The sequence below is a fragment of the Numida meleagris genome, chromosome 6, assembly GCF_002078875.1.
Source record: "Numida meleagris isolate 19003 breed g44 Domestic line chromosome 6, NumMel1.0, whole genome shotgun sequence".
NCBI classification, from domain to species: domain Eukaryota; kingdom Metazoa; phylum Chordata; class Aves; order Galliformes; family Numididae; genus Numida; species Numida meleagris.
Window position 1 is genome coordinate 54124297 of NC_034414.1, and position 19288 is coordinate 54143584.

At 43.0% G+C, this 19288-nt stretch overlaps 1 long non-coding RNA gene across 1 annotated transcript; it reads right to left on the reverse strand.

Annotated features, from left to right (window-relative positions):
* LOC110402130 lies at window positions 6535-10041 on the reverse strand. Its single transcript, XR_002440918.1, has 4 exons — window positions 9956-10041; window positions 8312-8485; window positions 8090-8215; window positions 6535-6771 (listed from the first exon to the last, which is right to left on the reverse strand). It is a non-coding gene; the product is annotated as an uncharacterized LOC110402130 (long non-coding RNA).

Consider the following 19288-nt stretch of genomic DNA (forward strand, 5'->3'; position numbering starts at 1 on the left):
CAGGAAGATGAGCGGGAGCAGAGCTGCCGTGCACGCCTCTGCGATGGAGGCTCAGAATAGCGGAGATCTCTGAAAAATACTCCTTGCAAGTGCGGCTTTTCCAGTAGGGATTTGCAGAGCTATAACCTATCTAATGTGTTTTCTTCTGTGTTACACGAAGGGCATCATGCGTGACTGATCACATACGGAACTTTTCTTCTCCGCTAAAGAATCCTCCACCATTTTTTTTGTGATAATTAACACTCTTTCATTAAAATGCTGTGTCCCCCCTGGCCAGAGCCAAACTGCGCATGTCTTGTACTCTGCTCTTCATAATGTTTTTAAGGTCATAAATCTTATCAATTAATATTTCAGGGTGATTCATACCATTTCCATTATGCAGTAGCTGGGCAGGATCTCGCAGATAAAAATATTTTCTGAACAGATTCACAATAATTGCTTTTTTAAATTGCTGATGGGGGTTCTGCCACTCAAGCAGTTAAGCCTGAAAATGTGCTTAAGAGATTAAACAAGGAAAACTGAGCTGGTCTGGTAGCTGGCCCCTTTCCATGTGTTGAAGAGTTGTCACTACTCCAAATGCAACGCGACGACTTAGGATTTGCTTTGGTTCATCCTGCACACAAGAGGTACAAGGTGCAGCCGCTGCTGTGCTCAGCCAGGCTTTGCACAGCTTTGCACACAGCCACAAGGGCACTGAGGGATTCAGCCAAGGCACACAGTGTGCCAGGGAGTGATATGGTACTTGGAAGGGGAAAGCTGCTGCCGTCAGATTCAAATAGTGAGGTTTGCAGGTCCAGAGCTGCACCCCAGCAACACCAGGGATGTTCTACCACTGTGCATCCAGCAGGAGGTGACCTCTCCTGTCCTTCCCAACGTGCAGCTCCCCAACCTGCTCACCCAAAAGTGCAATTTCTTATCAGGGCGGAACTTTCTGAGGGATCATGCCTTGTGCTCGGGGCTTGTTTACATAAATAAGTGGTTTGGGATCTGTCGTGAATCTATAATTTAGTGGGAGTGTGTATGTACACATACGCACACCCCTCTGTTGTTCAATACTGTGTATTTGGACAGTTGTATATATGTTTTTATAACTTCATTTATAAAAATAAACAGTGAGGAAGTCTTTGAAGTTTCTCTGTATGCAAAACAAAAAGCAGATGGAATTTTTCTCTCTTTTTTAATATAAATACAGTTGAAATACTGCATATTTAACTCTCTTTTAAAGGAAAGCCTGGTGCAGAGCTCCCCAGTGTACTAGTGAAGCCAAAATTCCAGGTAATTGGCTGCTCCCGTGTCAGGTGCCTAAAGACATGTCAAAGCTGCTTGATTTCCATTCACTGCTGTATCTAATCTCCCCAGTTCCCTTTTACAGCAATTTTAGGCACTACAATATTAAGACATTAGAAGTCATCGGTCCATTCTTGACATCTGGTTAAACGTCCTGATTTCTCAAGCCCAATCTTCCAAAGTCGCCAGGGAATTTGCACAGCACTGTAGAGGATATAACCACTTAAATTTCCCTTTTTTCACTCTTTCGCTCAAAATCCAGTTTGTTTTTCTGGCTGATATCTCCAAGGATGTCTTCCAGAGATCTCTGCCTTGTCTGCATGGGAAGTCTGTGCAATGAAGAGTCAAGGAAGTGGGAAGCAAGCAAGTTAATTCTGTGTAAGCCCCAGCAAAGAAGAGATGTGGGTGAAAAGCTGTAGGTGAAAGCTGAGGGAGGTGCAGGACAAGGAAGCCCACACAGGAAAGTCTTTGCAAGACAAGAGGGAAGGCAAGGAAGTGATAGTCAAGAGGGCCCAGAGTAAGAAGGCAAAGCCCAAAGCTTTTCAATAATTAACTCACAGGATTCTCCTTGGGGCTCCTAGTTTGCACCCACTGGACTGTCCTACTTTCCACTCTCAGGCCCTTTTGGATTTGCAGCTAAGTTCTTTATGTGCCTTGCACCAACGGGATGCCATCCCACCCTAGTGCTGACTTCAGGAGCCAGCCATTCTCATTGCTCTCACAGAAGCTGGAAAGATGACACTAAGTCCATTCTGAGGTCACTTTGTCCCTTCAAAAACAACAACAACAAAAAAACCCACAAACATTTATGAAGAAAATGCCTGCCTTACCACACTAGAAGAGATGATGTACCATGCAAAGGAGAAAGGTGAATGAGACAATTAGAGGGATAATCTAATGGTCGTGCTAAGAGCAGAGGCTTTGTTCTTCTGAAATTAAGCCTTGAATTTTATTCTCCATTAATAATGTAAAATTTGACTGATAAATGAAACAAGACCAGTGGTGTGGAACAGAGATAATAACACAGGAATAAACAGTAATAACTATGCCTTGCTTTTACAAAGCTGCCCTTTTAAGTGCTTTGCAAAAGGAAGAAAGCTACCTGTAATAATGGTAATCTGCTGAGCTTTGTGAATAGCTGCTTTTTGTTTCTGATCTTGCTGTATCCAAGAGCACCCTCAAATTCTACATGGCACATGTTCTTCTGAACACCAGACAACAACCATAAGAAAATACATCATGAGGATGACACTATAAAAACAAAATGCATATGCTTCCGTTTTGAGACAATTTCATAGAATCATAGAATACCCCAAATTGGAAGGGACCCATAAGGATCACTGAGTCCAACTCCTGGCTCTACACAGGACCATCCAGAAATAAGACCATAATTTATTACAAGCTGACCTCTTACACTGGACAAGTCTGAGTTCTTAGGAAAATACACGTGGCAGGAAAAATATCAGCTTTTCTCTCATAAATCCTGGAGAATACTTGAAACAGTTCATCTCTGGATGGATAGCTAATTTGGTCTTATAATACCATTCATAAAAAAAAACATACAACCTACAGTCATAAAGACTATAAATTTCAAAGGCCACTACTTCTAGCATGCTTATTGATTATTTTAAATTAGGTCAGAGAGACTCAAAAAGCCCTATGAAATTCCATTTGAAAATAAGATAATCCAAGAAATATTTCACTGAAAGTAACAAATATTTTTATCATAACTGAATTTTAGGGACTATACAACATTGTTCTCCTCAGTTCACATTGTTTTCCTGACATTTAGAATCCAGAACTTTCTGGATATAAAGCAGAGACTTGGAAGTATGTTGGAAGTATCATAATTACACAACATCTTGATTAATAAAGAAGCAACTGCAAATTCTTGGCTGGTCTCAGCGTAACACTACTTTGTAGATCATCTCTATCCTGTCTTTGGCCATGTCTCCTAAATAGCCTTTGGGCCTATGTTTGGCCTAGTCTCCAGCTCTCACTTTGGTTCAGTTTGTTCCTGTGGTTGGGCCCCGTGCCTGGACCCTGGATCTGGTTTACCTCTTGCCCGATCTGGGACTGTTGATGCTATTGCCACCATCCAGCTCAGCCCACCATGTCCCAGGCTGAGGCAATCCTTCGTTGGAAGAGAAATAACTCTTCAGAAAATTCTTTCAGTTTGTGCCTTCTTTAAAATGCTGAATTTGGCGGACAAATAATTAAAAACCAATAGGGATTTCCACTTGATTAGCTGGGACTGGCTGCATGAGCGTATCCAAGATAAAGTGCTCTCCACCGCAGCAAAGCCCTTTCCTATACAACAGTCCCATCCCTTAATTAGATCAGTTCACAAATTACTTCTGAGACCTGATAGATTCTGGCCCAACAATCCTTTGCACAGAGAGGGGCCTCAAGCCAGCAGTACGCCAGGAAGATCAGCAATGCCAGGCACTAGATGCACAGTGCATCAGGCTTCCCTGGTGCTCCCACAGGAATAGCATCTCCCTCAAGTAGAAGTAGTCACACAGGTAGTAAATATCTCTTAAAGCCTTTCAGCAGGGCGCAGAAGAAAGCAGATTCACCAGCACAAGCAAAGCTTACACAAGGAAGGTAGTAAGATTAAGAACAGTATTAAAGGCTTTCTAACTGTGGTGCTGCACTATGGTTATTTACAAAAACACACAGAATCCAGTTCTTGGCAAACACTTGAGAAAAGTACTTGAAAAAGAAAAGAAAGAGAAAATACTGCAATTTTTTACCCTCTTTTTTTATGTGTTGGATAGAGGTCTGGGGGACACCACGGTCACACAAGACATTGTTAACTGATTTAACAGCAACCAAATAGAGGTGTTCCTCCATGCACACCCTCCACCTTCATCCACCATGGTCCTAGCTTTGTGCAACTCCTCTTGTGATTGACATACCTCGCTAAAATGTGAGAACAATGCTCAGTCAGTAAAAGTGCTAATTTGCAGAAGATCTACATCTGCTCCCACACCAGCACTAGAAGCACTGCCTAGCTGGGAGAAGCTGGGAGGAAGAGCAAGAGGGAGAGAAACACAGAGTCACTCCTATCATCACACCTTTTGTAATCAGCAGTACAGCCCATGGCCACACATATCAGCCAGGCAAGGAGGCCAGCACTCTCTCATGAAACTGTTCATAAAGCCCTACCAAAAAATAAGGGTGTGTAAATCAGGCTATCAGTACACTTTCTTTCTGGAGTGGAAAGAAGCCTATTCTGAGCCCAAATCCATAAAAATCCAAAAGCTCTTTCACCTATTACCCCAGGCTTGCACTGGAAAGGTTTTAATCCCTCCTGAGTGTGGATGAAGGCAGAGTGAGCTGAAACGGGGTCTAGTCGAGGACACTTGGCTTTCAGCACGAGGCCTTGATTTCCCCAGTGGAAAGCTGCCCTGAACATCTTCTGCTCAGCTCTATTTACCTTGCTGTCCTCTCCACAGGGCTTCCACCTACACAGGGCAGGAGGAGAAAGAAAGCAGGAACATTTGTGCCAAAAACTGCAAAGTTGCAAAGCCCAGAGCAGTTCACAGGCTGAAGAAAACAGTCTCACAGATGCAAACTGCAGCACTGTAGAATTTGTGTGAGCGACTTGGAAAGGGGTGAAGGGCAGCAAATCAACAGCAGGCATTAGATTTATTTGAACAAGTTTTAGACTGCAGTTGAGTCTGTATTTGTTTATAGTTTCTGCTGTTTTCATCCTCTCTCAGAGAGGCTGGCACTGTTTTGATAACCTTTCCACTATATGAGCCTGCTGAGCCACATAAATGACACATCAAGAAGAGTTCAGACATCGAGATCTGGGTGCCCTCTGCACTGTACTGAGCCCTGTGGACTGCACCTAACACCAATCACCTCTGCTCAAGTGGTCTAGCTTTCACTCCCATTGCTCTGTACTCTTTGTTTTCCCCACTTGAAAATCTCCTCTTGCAAGCTCAGGCTTTTATGTATGGGTCCCACGGCACTCAGATCTACCAATGCAATTGCTGGTCTCGCAGCCGTTTTCTGTCTTGACAGTCACTGCCTTCCTTCTCCAAAAAAAAAAAAAAAACTCTATCTCTGAGCTGCAGTGAAAAATCTGTCCATAAAAAGGCAAATATATCAGCTCAGCTTCCATCTCTGCTGGAGTCAAAGGCAAGTTTGCCAATGACTTGAACAACGCCAGGAGATAACACTCTTCCTTTATCTGCACATTAATGGTCTTCTGCTGCCAATCTGCCCAGTGAGACAGACTTGTCAGTCCCCACACAGTGCACAAAGACACTATTACTTATGCCTCTAACACAAGATAGGCCCATTTGGGATTTTTCCATTGCCTTGGATGGGCTTACTGTGCGCTAATCCACAAGTAATTTGAACATCTGCTTTGATTTCACACAAAGACAATAGGATTTTGATTGAAGGAGAAAAAGGAAATCGTAGAAGCAAGCATCCTAGCACTGAACAGGATGACTGAGGACAGCCTCCACCCCAGGCTAAGGTGTGCAGGTGTTCTGCAGCAGATGTCTGTGGACCACACAATTGGACAAGGGGCAGAGGAGCCCAACTCCAGCCTCCTACACAGCGATCACTGCCCAAGGACAAAATCCCAGAGCAGCAGCTTCAGGTAAGGAAGCAGGTGGAACTAGGGACAAAACGTAATGTAGAAGACTTTGGCCATCTCCATGTTTAAATAATCCTTGCTCACAATATGCATAAGGAGATAATAACATGAAGTATGAGATGATGAACATCCTGCTGTCTGCAGGTCAAATCCGAAACCTTAGTCCAAGACAAGTTCCAGGTAACACTGACCAAAAAGCTTTCAAGACTTTTCTTGTGCAGAGAGCCAATGAGCCTATCCACAGATTTATGTATCCAAAAAAAGCTAAACAACTGGTTTACAGATATAGGTTGCCTATTATTCCACGCTTAAAAGACAAGCAAAATCTTCAGAAAACATGAATGGTTATTTTAGAAATAACATAAGAATTAAGTAATACAGTATTCTTTAGTTTTATTGTTGGCAGTATATAGCACTTCCAAAGTTGTGGGAAAAAAAAAAAAAACTACCTTACTACTTTAATCATTTCAATACGTAGAGCTGCTAGGATTTGGGAAGCTATAAATACATACACACACACACATATATATATATATATACAGGTACTGGATGTGTTGCACACCAGGATGCATATGCACTTTTCATCCCAAATCCATTCAGGATATTAAAGAAAAATGGGAGGGGGTGTGTATATCAGAGTCACTGGTTACGCAGGATTCTCACCTTGCATTTACCCACCCAGTGGACCGGCACTAAGTCTCCTTTCACACATCGTCACCATAACCCAGTTTGAAGCATCATTCTCAAACACATCCCCGAAGCTTAGAACCTTTCTTTGGATGGAGGTTTGGCCTCAGATAAATACTGTTTGTCAAAAGAGCTACGTCAAGTATCAGTCCTCAGGTCCGCATGCGTACACACACCTACAAGTGGCAGAAAGAGGTGCTATCACTTACTACTGAAGCTATTTACACTGCCTACATGCAGGATGACCCTGCTCTCAACGGCTGCAGATTTTGCTAAATGCTAACTGAAGGAGCTGAAGTTTCCCACGTGGGTGTTCTCTTTCAGCTGGATTTTGCAATCCACACCTAGGGGGGAAAAGGCAGGAAAAAAAATATGTTTGTTTTTCACTCTGATTTGAAAATCCTTAGGAAACCCTTGCTTGGAAGCTCATGTTTGAGGGCAGAAGCTTGCTAGCAGTAGCTGGAGGGCAGGAGTTTAATCAAAGACATGCTTCTCACACCCCCATCAGATTAAAAAACTTTGCCCATATTTAGCCAAGTTTATGCTTGAAAGGTAACGAGCTGAAGAGGCTCAGGCTCGCATTTCAGAGCCTGCCCTCCTTGCCTGAGCAAAATGGGTGTGAGTCAGCTTTTCCCTGACCCCCATAGCTGTGGCATGGACTGAAAGCAAGGACATTTCCCCCTCATTCTTTCAGCTGCATTTTTATGAGTAAATTAAGCAGCACCAAGGCCTGTAGCACAGTCTATAGTGTTTAATTATTAGCATGCTCCCTGGCACAGTTTTGGCTTGTCCTAGGAAGTACTCTCAGAGACTGTGTCTGAGCAGGGTTCAGGGAGCAGCACTTGCCAAGGGCTATTCCCAGTAGGCAGAAAGGATAAAGCCATCCTGTTATGGGAGGAAGAGAGTTTAGCTGTATGGACGTGAGCCAGGCTGTGCCACTTGCTCTTAGTGCCAGAGAATGGGCTCTGGCCCAGTTTAATTACAATGAAGACATATAATCAGCAACTCCTTCTCTGTCAGGTGCTGGCACTGAGGAAGAAGGAAAATCAAACTGCGGAGAGAGAAAAGCTGAAGGCACTGGAGAGGAAGGGATGGCAGAGGGTGAGGGTAATCTCAGAGCTGGAGTTTGTGGCAGGAGGAAATGGGAATGGGAGCTGGGCAAGGGAGAAGGTAGGAACAGATGGGAAGAGATAGGAGATCATGAGGAAGGGTTTGGAAGGGGATGGGAATTGCTGCTTAAGAAGAAAAACACAATGAGGTTGCTGATCAAAAATGGAGAATGAAATGATGGGAATTAAAAAAAAGATGAGGAAAAGATAAGATGTGGAAATTGACAGCTCAGGAGAATGGGGGAAGAAAATCAATTGGGCCTTTGCACAAGCATAGGCTCACAAAGGTGAGAACGTCTGTCCTCCAGAGTGTGTGGCTGATTCTAGAAAAGAGCACAGGCTTCATCAGATTTCAAGTACTGCTCACACACTTCTATATCTTTACCTGTGGCTTTCACCTGTGTCAGATCTCATTCTTCCACGAGCAACTTAATCTTCCCATCTCAGCAACCTCATGGTCAGAGAGAAGAAATGTCAAAAGAAGTTAAGGCAACCAGCCCTGTATGTAGCCCTGAGAGAAAACATGAAGCAGCCATTTCCATCAATAAGTCCCCACGGAGGTTCCCTTAAAGGTATCCTTGAAGGATTGTTTTAATTAACCATTTACCTGCTGCACGTCGCCCGAGGCTTCCAGTAGCTGACAGTGCAGTCACTTTAGCATCACTTGTCACCAGCAATATGAGCAGTCCAGGCAGGATACACTTACAGTCTTTGATTTCTGTTACGAGAACTACAAGCTCCACTAGGGTAAAAATCCATACGAGGGAACCGTCGGAGCCATCTGACAAGTGAGACACAAGGGGAGACCTCAGACACTGCTACTGTAACATAAATACATAGTTTTAATTTTCTTTCTTCTTTTTTTTCCTTTGTAACAGAATATTTTACTGACCCTGCAAAAGAGAAATCCTCTTACCATGATCTCTAACCAAACAAAAAAGCAGAAAGCTCCCCCTGCTATTGTGCTTGGAATATAGTAGTCAAGGTTAGCACATAATAGCTAAACAATATGCATTTGAAAGCCGTCGAGAGAATAGCACTTTGTTCTAATGAAAAGGATTGAAATGTTTTCTCCTGTCTGCCTTGACACCTCATGTTACAGTACTTGGAATTACTTCAGTCAGGGAAGCTGTCACATCACTGATGAAGTGCCTATGGAGCACCAGCGCCTCCGCAACAGTGCACCCACAAACAGGGTTTGTTTTTATCTTCCATCCTTGCCAGAGCCACATTTGCTTGGAGACCGCCAGAGGAAAGCGGCTTTCTGGTGCGTTGTTTTTTTTCTTTTATGACTGCTCTTTTTGCACCTTATCAGTGTGGTTCATAACAGGACTAGGCAAGTTCAGCAGGAGCATCTCACATATGAGTGCTTGCTCACGCACTGTCCTGCCGTTTTAAGCCTCCTTTCATGGATTTTGCCAGTTATTTCAAGAAATCTACCGAAGGATGGACATTCTGGTCCTGTCTGTGTCAGGCTGGCAAGCAATTCCAGCTACAGAATGTGCTTGCGTTGCTATCAGGAAGGTGTTTTAAGACAGAGCTAATGAAGGAACTTTCCTAAGTGGGGAAAGCCCAGTGTTGTAGGGGGAGGAGGTGGGTGGTGAAACTGGATGAGATGCTGTTGGGTTTCAGAAATACTTTAGCGCAGAGTCAGGAAGCAATTACCCTTTCAGGTGTAAATCAGTTACAGAAGGGCATTCTGGCTTATAGAAACAGCTCCGAGCAAAACACTGCTGGTTTGGAGGGCGATTAGTGAGATCAGTAATTAAAGCAGCACTGAAGTCATTCCTTCTGCCCTCCTCCCACATCAGTAAATATAGCCATGACCATTCTCATAGGATTAATTCATCCACAGTATTGCAAAAAAAAAAAAAAAAAGTAAAAATAAAAATAAAAAAGCGTTATGGAGAAATATAAAAGCAAAGCTCTCTAAACCAAAATGAAAAAGAAAAAAGAGGACAATGACCAAAAAAAAAATGTACTTGGTCACTTCTTCTGGAGTGAGATTCAGTTTCAGCTTTGCTAGTGTTTCATTCATACACGTGAGCTGCTGTCCAGCACTCAGCATTGCTAGGGAACCTAAACCTCATCCTCCTTACCACTGAGGCAGGGCAGCACAGGGCACACAGAAGCACTGAACCAGATATTTAGAGACCTGAGAGGTCAAAGACAGATACTGAACCCCAACACCCGCAGAGTTAGGTAGCAGCTGGTTGACATTACAGTTTTCACCTACAGGACCTAATTTTACCTCTGCTGTGCTCTGGGTATCGAAATCCTTGTCTGGAAAAAGCCTCAGCCTAAGCACCCACTCTCCCAGAACAAAGCATCCCTCCTGTTTTCATTTCCAACTAAGAACCACCTACCCTCTCTCCCTATCTAGCCCGAAACTAATCAGCCCCACATGTCTCTGCTATGCAGTAGTAATTACCCTCAACCTCAAGGCAGGGTTTTCACACCTAAGACAAGGGTAAGTCAACAGAAAAACCTTTGCATCTACCAGCAGCAGGCATGCTCACTACTGGCTAGCAGGTCAAAGCTCCAGGGAAACTCCAGTAGCCAAAAAAGAGGCACAGTTACACAGTTGTTAAATGGTTCCTTACCCGGCTTCAGCACGACTCTTTCATGTGCTTCCATCTGACCCACTAGATATCCCCTGACCATCTGAATGCTATTTCCAGTACCTCCCTCTGTTGACTTTAGATGTTTTCCCAGCAAACAATCCAGCACTGATATCCCGGAGAGTTGACAGGGAGGTCTGTCAGGCGGCAATTACTGAACTTCCTTCTTCGAAATGGAGCTGCCTTCACAACCACGGCAAAAAACCCACCCCGTGCTCCACTTCGAGTGGCTCTTAGAAATGCAGAGAGTTAAGAACAAAGTTCTCTTTACTCATCAGAAAACAAAACCTTACACCTCAGCTCAGTGAAAGAATAAAGTACTTTTATTTCTTCTTTTCATTGCAGAGGATAGAGTTGGTGCTGATAATAATAATTTTTTGAAAGTGTTCATGGTGAATGTTTTTTCTTTCTTTAATTTAGTTGAAATTAAGGCAGCTAATTAAGGGATAATATTCATGGAATACATCAGACAATAGATTTTTTTTTGCAGGTTGTTAAGAACAGTCTTTCTGATAACTACGCAGTGTATTGCAAGCTTATATTCCAACGCAATGAATATAATTCCTATTTTTAACCATATAAAATATGATAATGAAGGGACAATCTTAAAACTATTGTACGAAGTACAATGCTCCTCATTCTTCACCAGAAGAATGTCCTGCAAAAAATGCCAGCATATTCCCATTTCTTAACTTGAAAATGTATCTGAGATTAAGAATTCTGGAACATTCAGGAAATTTAGAATAGGATAGGACAGAATAGTTTTGTTCGAAGGGACCTTCAAAGATTGTCTTGTCCAAGCGCCTGACCACTTCATTGCTAGCCAAAAGTTAAAGCATATTACTGAGAGCACTGACCAAATGTCTCTTGAACACTGAGAGGCTCTGGGCACCAACAGCCTTGTTCAGAAGCCTGTTCCAGTGTTTCAGCACCCTTGCAGTAAAGAATTTTTTCCTTATGTCTAGTCTGAACCTGCCCTGGCACAGCTCTGTGCTGTTCCCATGTGACCTGTCATCAGTTACTAAGGAGTAGAGATCTGCACCTCCTCTCCATTTGCCCTCTTCAGGAAGTTTTAGAGAGAGGAAGTTGTATTTTGAAATATTTTGCTATCAAAGATAACCATTAAATTAGCTATTAAATACAGTAACAATAACAAATACAGGAAATTGTGGGGGGAAAAAAATAGATCTGACATGAAGAAAACATTGTCAGGAAAAAAATAGATTTTTTTTATGCTGTCACTTTTTCTCAAGGTGTCAGAGTTCATAGGAAAAAGGTCGAGTTTGTTGACGTTGCCATTTTCTTGACCACAGTCTCAGGGGTCAGAGGTTCTGGGTTCAGTTCCTACCTCCACTCTTCTATGGACTACTTCTATCACCTCGGGCAAATCGTTAAGCATCTTCCAGCCTTGATTTGTTCTCAGGAGTCAGGGTAATATTTATTTTCTCCTGTCCTTGCCTTGTTTGGTTAGCTTGTACATTCTTTGAAGAAAGATCTGCCTTTTTCTCATTTAAATAGCACCTCCCAGTAGGGCAAAGAGGAATGGCTTCATCTTGTTTGTACGTACAAATAATGAATGGCATTCACCTGAATGTGCTTGCAGTCACCTTCAGTTCTTTGCTGATGTGATCTTGTGCTGTGGAAGTAACCTCATCCTTTGAGAAACTGTGCACCACAATCCCCTAACCCAATCTGTTCCCTGTTTCGATAAAGCAGTTTTGACAAATGGGATCTTACTAGCAAAACTAGCAGTAGCAAAATGAAAAATAATGAGGCTAGGAAGCAGTGAGAAGCACAGGCACTACAGTCTGAATGAAGGCACGGTGCTGCACGCCAAGGGCAATGCCTGTCGTTTATTCCCCTTAAGCTGCCAGCGCTGCTGAGCACCTGCTAAGTAAGACTTATAGCGGGTCTGCAGGGACAGCACACTGCTCCTGCTCGTTAAGTATGCAGGGCAGCAAATGCAAAAGTGGGAGACTACTACATCACACCTTCTGCCAGACCAAATAAAACCAACTGAAATCCATGATAACATCACTATTGCCTCTGGATCATGCAAGTGGGAGAAAGGGACAGCCCTTGGCAAAGCAGCCAACAACCATAACCAGCACAGGTTTCATAGGGGTCATAGAATCATAGAATGGCTTGGGTTGGAAAGGACCTCAAGGATCATCAAGCTCCAACCCCCCTGCCACAGGCAGGGCTGCCAATCTCCACATCTTATACTAGACCAGGCTGCCCAGGGCCCATCCAACCTGGCCTTGAACACCTCCAGGGACGGGGCATCCACAACCTCTCTGGGCAGCCTGTTCCAGCACCTCACCACTCTCATAGTAAAGAACTTGCCCCTGATATCCAGCCTAAATCTTCCCTCCTTCAATTTAAAAATATTTCCCCCTGTCCTGCCATTATCTGCCCTTTCAAAGAGTTGAGTCACACCTCCGTGTCTGAGCTTTCAACTCCAGCTCCTTCTTTTAATGGAAAGATTTGTTAAAGTTAGCTTATTTTGCTAACAGTAAATGGGAATGAAGGGGACAGTGAGGAATATCTTGTCTGTGCCTCAAAGTCATACCAGAATAAGAGAAAAATTCGTAAGCCATCTTTCATCAGCCCTTCCTCTAAAAAAGTATCATCTTTTTGGAGAGAAAATGGCATAGTTTGGGCATAAGGAAAAACAAAGACAAAAACTGCTTCTTCAGCATAGTCAGCTTTCAGGGGTGGGATTGGGTGGAGAAATGCATATAGCAAAGTCAAGGGCAGCAGGATCCTTGGATGGTCCTTTCCATGAACCACGAGTTTTCCTGAAGATCCCAAGACTTCCCCACACCTACCTTCACAGCCTGCTCTGGCCTGTCTCCCAGACCAGCCCCTGAGTGGGCTGAGGTGCAATAAACATCAGATCCAAAGCCTGTCGAGGGATTCACAGGCATCCCTTGGGGGGACGTGTCCAGTGAAGGCCAAAAACAGCCTCTGGGCAGAAGCTTGCTTCACCACAGCTGATCAAAGAGGATCTTTCCATCTCAAGTGATGGCCAGACTGTGCAGTGTGCCATTTTCTGGTTACAGCTTAAAGGAAGCAGAGACACAAAGCTCACGTGAATCCCCAGTGCACAGCTGAGCCTCCCGTATCCAGACTGAGGTTCTGCTTAAAACCTGAGCCAAGTTTTACTCAAAATTGAGCTGAAGACCTAATTCTAAGTTCAAAAACTTTGTCTCCCATCCAGCTGCAGGAAAAATACCCCTCCTTATAGGGGCAGTGCCATTCAAGCACTTCCCAAAGGGAAAGTTGCATCCAGACCATCAGACTTAATAATTGTCAAAGGGACAATGAAAAATCACTTCACCTTTCAAGAGTAACAGATTGCCCATCAGCTACAAAGTCCACTCTGCCCTCCTCTTAGTGTTAAATGAGTGCAGCTTAATACATGTTAACAGAGGCGCTTTTGTGTTGGGTTTTGTGTAAGCTGGTGTAACTTAGTTCACCAGCCCCTGAAACTTGTCCTTTCCACCCCAGCCCCTTCACCCTCAGACAGCATCACAGATTTTTAACATGCATCTTCTGAATGCTGTCCATCAAATTTATCCCGTTCCATTTCCTCATTCAATTCAGCCATGCTTTCCTGTGGATATGCACACACCAGCGCTAAGAAGCTAGAGAAGGGCTCAAAAGAACAGCGTGGAGGCAAAGGGAGCCTAAAAAGTTTTGTTGCTGTTGTTGTTTGATTATTAAAATGCTCACAGACTGTCAGGAAACTGGGCAGGTAATACCTTTTCTAAACAGAGTCCTTAATTTGGAAAAAATACTAAAAGCTCAGCATTTCACACCTCTACTGAGATACGCCTCCGGCCACCCTTTTATTTTTCATGCTGTCTTTTCTGAAATATTACATTCAAGAGAATATATTGCCTTCAAATCATGTACACATGCATGTTTATTAAGTCATTACCATAGCCTTAAGTCCATAAAATCACTGTGGACTGCAATACCACGTGTGCATCCGACAATTAGATGAATAAATTAACCCTGAAAAATCTCAGCTTGGGGTGAAAGAGAACAAGCTGTACTGTGAAAGTTGGAATAAGACTCCAGAAGAGAGACATCATTTTGTATTTAAAAGACTTCTACCTGGCTGAAGCTCAGGGGGAATAAAAAAAAGAAAAAAAAAAAAGGAGCTAATCATACTGATGATTACCAATAGCTTGAAATTTCTGAAGTAAAAAGAGGAAAAAATAGTAGAAAACAAGGAGCTGGCAGAGCACACCGTTCCAAAGTGCATTCCTCCGTCAGTGTCATTTTCTATGCGGCAGTGTTCTTTCAATTATATTTCCTCTTCTCTTCCTCCCTGGAAAGAAAATTGGCAGAAAAAGTTGCCTGCAGGATCAGAGAGGGGTATTTTTATCAACCTATGACAAGATTAAAATGCTTTATCTGAAATGCAGCAGAGGACTGGCCTGAATTAAATCCCATCTCCCTTTGCTTCTTGGCTGCAAAGGAGTATCACACAAAAGGGCTTTTGCTTAATTTGTATTATTTGTTAATTTCTCTCGTTTTTAGTTTGCACTTGCACAAGTTACCCATGCAAAAAGGAACAAAGGAGGGATCAGAGGGTGAACATCCAAGAGGGGAGGAATACTGAAACGGGGGCTGCTGTTGGATTCAGCACAGGAGTGGGTCAAGCCCAAAATTCTGAGGGGCATCTTGCAGCATGTGCACTGTTAACCTGGACATGGGTTTTCCATGCTTGCTGTAGTGGCTTCTTTATCTCCACAGAGAGCATTCACATGGCAGAGCATTTGAGAACCTGAGCTTGCATGAATTTTTAATGGTATTAATAATCACTGTTTGCAGTTTTGCACTGTAGCATGACTACCAGAGAGCGTTTAGTAACTAGGTCACCAGAAATGTCCTTCGACACCATGCCCTTCGCATTACCAACATAATCACCAGGTGCTAATTGTACCCACACATATGTGCTCACTTAATTACACCCATTACCCTCTTTCACCTGCACAGCCCTAATGCCCAGGGGTGGTGATGTTGCAACAGAGATACAGTTGGATAAAAATGGGGAAGAGGTAAGTAAACAAAGACAGGAAATGGAGGTTGGAAAAGGAGGTCCTGAGTAGGTGTCACTGCTACCTAACTTCTTACTTTAGATGGTCAGGCACTGGAACAGGCTCCCCAGGGCAGAAGTCATGGCACCAATCTTGCCAGAGTTCAAGAAATGTCTGGACAAAGCTCTCAGACGTAGGGTCTGATTTTGGGGTGGTCTTATGTGGAGCCAGGAGTTGGACTTGATGATCCTTGTAGGTCTCTTCCATCTCAGGATATTCTGTGATGCTGTGAGGGAATCCCTTGGGCTTTTCTGGGCTGAAAACATTTGTGTCTCCTCCTTTTCACCTCTCTGAAGGGACTCCACTGCTGAAGATGGAGTGAAGAATCAGCGGGAGTTCGGTCCAGGATACCTGTGGATGGTTGTTCCAGTGTCTTTGCTGCTGGCTTCTGTGGCTCTATCCCATCTCAGAGCATACAGGAGCAAATAGTTATTAATGTGGCTCAGCAGTGATTGCTGTGCACAGTGGCTTGGGCAGAGAATTTTCATTTCATTTTCATACATCATTTACAGCTTGCTGCAGCCATTCCGGAAAGTCAGCACCAATCTCCATAAGTTAACATGGAACAAACAGGAAAGGAGATAGAATTCTTCTGTTGTTACTTAAAAGTCTTGTCATGTCTGGGCACATTTGGTGCTACCACTGATTTCATTTTCAATATATTTCTCCAATATAACGAAGCCATTTCCTCGAGAATATATGGGAGAGGCCTGGATGGCATTAATGTAGAGGAAAAAAAAGAAGAAAACAAACATATCCAATTTGCTTGTAACAAACCTATTTTCTGTATTGCCCTTTGCTTGTTGCCGGGTATTTTTCCCTTGCATTTTATGTTAATACGATGTGCCAGATTCCAATTTTCAACACTGCTGTAAAATCCTTGTGTGTCCTCAAGGAACAAGTGGAATTTCTCCAGATTTATAAGTGTGACAGAGATGAGGATAGGCCCTGGATCTTGTCTCAAAGCTCCTCCTGCTTCTTCCTCAATTGAGACTGCTTAAAAAAATATATATTAAAAAAAAAAAAAAAAAGCAGGTGAAGAGCGGTCTAGAAATATCCAGGAGTCCTTCTGGACTCAAGTTCAGATAATCATATCTGTGTCCTTTAATCATTTATCCTCTCTGCTTCAGTTGCACACTCTGTGAAGTACAATAATAACTCCTTTGCAGCCTCCAATGGCTATAAGGCGGATTAATTAGTTAATGTTTGCACAGCACAGGGGCCAGGCCCTCTGCTGATTTATGCTTGATGCGTGTCAGCTGGGGTGGATTAAGATGTGAGCCAACACAGAATTGAGCCTCTTGTGAAGAACACACCAGGGTCCAATGCTACTAATTTGCCATTTGTTTAATTTTTTTCTGTCTTGATGATGGCTTCACAGAGCTGGCAGGGCTTCACACCTCTGTAGTGAGCTCGGTGCCTCAGCAGCTGGGTATGGGGACACAGCGGTGCTCTTCAGGGAATATCTGAGGCTGTGGAGGTGAAGTCACAATAAGGAAATCCCCAGAACAAGGAGAGGTGGCACACAGCTCTGACTCCATGAAGAAGGGAATAAAGAGGCTTTGCTTTAAAACAAACTCAGGCAGTGAAGACACTTATTTTAGTAGGGAAGTGTTTCCTGTGATCTCCCAGGTCTCTGATTTGCACAGGTGCAAACTGTGCACTTAGGTACTTCAGTGATACTGGCAAAGAAGCAATGGTGAATATCCCCAGGGTAAAGCAAAGCACGCAAATACGATCCTAGTTTGGGATTTTCCATATGAAAAGGCTTCTAGACAGTGACTGCATTTCACTGCATCAGAACATATGGCACTATTACTTGATCCACTTACCAAGGACAACACTAATGACTTTTCCTTAACCCAGCAGCACACACTGCTGAATGGTTAAAAGGATGTTCCAGTAAACAAAACGCTCAAAAGCCAGAGTGTGTACTGTTATCCTTCTCCCCTTTGCCCTTTGAATCCAGGCCAGGAACATCTCATGTATCATATGAAAGGACTGCCATAGCGAGAGCACAGTGACAGTTGTACTGATACCAGCTGCAGCAATGAGTGCTGGTGTGCAGAGCAGCCCTGCTGCTGAGCTTGATTTAGTGCCTGCCCATTCCAGGAACCATGAGAAAAGGCAAGAATACAGTATTATTTCCTCCATGCAAACTCATTCCCAGTGTAATTTTTCCAGGAGGCTCAGCACAGAGCTTTCCTACAGCATCTCAAGAATGATATTTGGGTGAGCTTTTTCATGGAACAGGACAGATTAATTTCTGTGAAGGAATAGGGATCCTCGACACTTAATTTAGCCATCTATGTTAGATGCCCAAAACCAGATAGTGTAAATAGCACTTGTGAAATAATTGTAACTTACAGCGTGTAGTAATTCTGCTGATCAGCAACAATAAAAATGTCAGCTCCAAAAATCCTGACAGATAGTAAACTTCAGAAGGTATAAAGCAAAGACGTGCCAAAGTAAAGAGGGGAACAGAAGGGAAAAAGTAACCTCTGTATTTAAGACTACCGCAGCTTACATAGCACTTTTTGTCAGGATGAGCTCTCAGGATATCTGCTTATGGGAGAATCCTGCAAGGCAGAAGGCGAGAGAGAGCTCTTTGCCTTGCTGATGTTAATAGCTAACTAAATTCAGTGGAGTGGAGTTAAATTCTCTCCCTGCGTGCTTGGTGGAATACCACATTTGTTTAGTCCCTTGTACCTGGTCCTACTGCCCTCTGCTACATGAAGCATTACCACATTCCCAGATATAATTTTCTCTTTTTGTTGCATCAGTCACGGGTCTATAAAAACAGTTTCAATGGGTAGAATTGTTAATTGCAGGAATGGGGAAATAGATCTGCCATCAATGTTAATATTCTTTGATAAGTAGCTGTCTAGAAATCGCTTCAAAGTAAAGGAGAGACACTGATGTAATTTCCATCGAGAACAGTGATAGACAGACACACGAGCAGGTAAATAGAACCCTAACTTAGCAGGATGGCACATACATATTTATGTATAAATGCATGCTGATGCAAAAGGGCGCTTTCAACCGATACAAAGAGATGTGAAATATTTTGGTGAGTCACTCTATTAACCAGGCTCAGGATCATTAAATGAGTCAGGAATTGGTAGGCTGCACGGAGACAAGAAGCTGCTGGTGACCCTCTCACGGGAAAAAATCAAGGGAATATTTTCTGAGATTACAAGGACAAACAAAAGGGCAAAACAACTATGACACAGGGTCAGAACAAGGGTGGCAGCCCAGGAAAAGTAGTCTGAAATGCTGGAGAAAACGAAGAATTCCAGTCCTGGCTTTGAAATAATCAGACATAGACTGGCATATAGTGAAGGTGAAGAAGATTATAAAGATTTAATGTAGAACGTTTTAATAGGAAGTCTGAGGAATGACGAAACATGAAAAAATTTAAAAGAATTTGTTAAAGTAAATGTATCCATGAGTTTAAAAAAAAGGAATCAACTTTTGATGAGCTTTAATTGAGGATGCTCTAAAGGCAGACTAATGTAGGGGCAACGATCAATGATTTTTAGGGACAAAAAACACTAAAACCAAATCCTAGAGAAGAAGGAAGCTTGGAAAACATCCAAAGGAGATTATCGCATGAGAGACGGAGTAGGAACACTGCTTCTTTATATTCCTCTTCATATTAAACTTGTAGTAAACTGACATTTTTCAAAGCAACCACAAAATACCTGATCATCAGAATGATGTGCATGTGACTGGTCGGGAAGCGTCAAAGTGAGAGTGCACCAGTATGATCTGTGTGGTTAAAAATAGGATCATTCATCCCAGCATTACAGTGGTGCTCAGGGGCCAGGCTATGATCTCATTGTTGTT